Source organism: Dermacentor albipictus, chromosome 1 (assembly GCF_038994185.2).
Source record: "Dermacentor albipictus isolate Rhodes 1998 colony chromosome 1, USDA_Dalb.pri_finalv2, whole genome shotgun sequence".
In the NCBI taxonomy this organism is placed as follows: Eukaryota; Metazoa; Arthropoda; class Arachnida; order Ixodida; family Ixodidae; genus Dermacentor; species Dermacentor albipictus.
Window position 1 is genome coordinate 466,455,662 of NC_091821.1, and position 2,504 is coordinate 466,458,165.

The following is a 2,504-nucleotide window of genomic DNA, read 5'->3' on the forward strand; positions in this document are numbered from 1 at the left end:
CGTAGCCCATTGTCTTACACCCCTTGGCGGGTCGACGGGAACGCTGTCGTGCTCCATTCTTGAAGGCGAAGCAGAGTAACGCATGAGTTGTTTCTTCGTCTAGCCGAACCAAATATAGCCAAGCAACAGCAGTTCACCAGGCTAAACAGTGGTTCAACAACTAAAATAAAGGCTAGTATGCTTCGCATCCTGGGCTTAACCTTAGCTAAGCCACAGCCATTTTTTCCCCCCGAACGATACAACGCGATCATGGGTCAGCGGTGACTGGATGGGAGAAGTCTATGAGGCGCAGACTTACCCCCATATGCATAAATGCAACTTAAGTTGAAGCCCATGCTTGACTTGATCCGAGTGACGCCTATCGGGAACGCGCCGAAGGAAGCGCAGTGAGCGTCTTTGTGCACGTTAACGCCAGGCGTCATCTAAATCAAGTCAAGCATGTGCTTCGACTTAAGTTGCATTTCTGCATACGGGGGTTACTTGCTCAATCCACCATTTCGTGTTTTCGAGGCTCAAGCTCAATCCCGAAAGGAAATGTATCATATTTTTTGGTGCTACCTTGAATGTAACACGTGAAAATTATGTCAGACTAGAAGTTTAATTTCATGATGTCAAATTTTTTTTTACAGGATACGTAATGTGACTACGTAGTAGTTAACGAGAAGAAAGGGGGTTAACCGAGGGTCCCGATTTTTATTGTTCATATCATAAGAAGCCAACGAACACTGACACCAAGGACAACATAGGGGAAATTACTTGTGCTCAATAAATGAAATTAAGAAACGATACCTTCATGGAAATCAAAGTGGATGAAAAAACAACTTGCCGCAGGTGGGATCCGAACCCACAACCTTCGCATTTCGCGTGCGATGCTCTACCAATTGAGCTACCGCGGCGCTGTTGCCCCATCCACTTTCTTGGGTATTTATGTGCACTAGTAGAACCCTGGGAGTGTTAGCCAGCGCCAACACTCACAGACCTTGGCATGACCTTGACCTTGGCAAAATGCGAAGGTTGTGGGTTCGGTTCCCACCTGCGGCAAGTTGTTTCTTCATCCACTTTAATTTCCATGAAGTTATCGTTGCTTAATTTCATTTATTAAGCACAAATAATGTCCCCTATGTTGTCCTTGGTGTCAGTGTTCGTTGGCTTCTTATGATACGTAGTAGTTAGTGACAGAATGTCCGTATCGCACCCGTGATCGCTTTTGATTTATCGCAACCGAGCAGGTTTTAAGCGTAACCTCCTCCACGCGAAGAATGAGGTGATATTTTGCTTTGTCTTATTGCCGGTGCGCTGTTGCCGAAGCGTTGAAGCGAAATATTTAAGTGATAGCCTGATTGATAGCTCATAACTGCTTCCGGCCGTAAATTCGCAAGGCAGGCTTACTTAGCACCGGCGATTACAATATTCCAAGTTTACTACTCATGAATCAAAAGAAGAGAGTGGGCATGAAAAGTATGACGAACAAAATACGCACTTCACGCACAATATGCATACGATACGCACAATATGAAAGGGGTAGTGAGGCAGTGGTAGTGAATAAACGCCATCTAGAAAAGCAGTTGCTCCTCCAAAGAAGGAACATTGGCTCCATCCACGTTCTTTGTTAGGCCACTGCTAAACACTTCTGGCTTCCAGCTTCCTGTGATGGCACTCCATTATGATGAGGTGCTATACTGGGGCGTCGCACTTGTCGCACAAACTACAATCTCGGGAACAGAACACACTGGACCATGGACGTTGCACCCTGAACATCAAATAATGTGTTCATCATCATCTGGGGGCGTTCTTCTTTTGATGCGACCCAACAAATGAAGCGTGTAAGGTACGCCTAAAATGCCGAAAGTAATCTGCTTAGAATGCGGCACGCCTCATTAGCATTGCTTACCTGCATGCAGTAACTGCGAGAAAAAATGTTTCTGTTTCGCCTTTCGGTAGCGTCTCACAGGTGTGTCCCATGCATAAAAAGGCTCATTGTTTGCGCTAAATTGCTAATTTCTGCTCCTAACAGGGGTAGACTTAGCGCAGCTTTCACATAGTACTGAAAGAAAGCGTATGTTAATCAGAGGAACAATGAAGGAGATGAAACACTTCAGGCTAGTAGCGTGAGAGCGCGTGGCACTGCTGCCAACTCTACAGAAATTTCACCATATCTAGGGATTTTTAGGCAGTGTTTAGGGAAATAAATTTCAAGATAGGGCATTGAAGGGGAGAAACTGCTGACGTGACGGCGCGTTTTGATTTCCAGTCGCGACAAATTACCTTGACATTCGCATGGGAGCTATGAATGTTGATTGTACAGCAGCGTAGTGGACACATCTCGTCCAGTAAACGAAATAGTGTGGATGCCCTGAGCCCTTTGAAGAGCTACTGCTGCTGTGATTTTGCGGTTCATACCTCTAGCTAGGCTGTTGATGTCTGTGCATTGCGAATGAAATATTTATCTGCAACCAGCGAAACAAATGCACGCTGCAAGACCACGCGAAGCAGCACGAGCAAAT

The 2,504-nt window shown here is 45.6% G+C and overlaps 1 non-coding gene across 1 annotated transcript; it reads right to left on the reverse strand.

Annotated features, from left to right (window-relative positions):
- Positions 1–823: 823 nt before the first annotated feature.
- On the reverse strand, positions 824–896 carry TRNAS-CGA (transfer RNA serine (anticodon CGA)). Its single transcript has one exon. It is a non-coding gene; the product is annotated as a tRNA-Ser (tRNA).
- Positions 897–2,504: the final 1,608 nt, after the last annotated feature.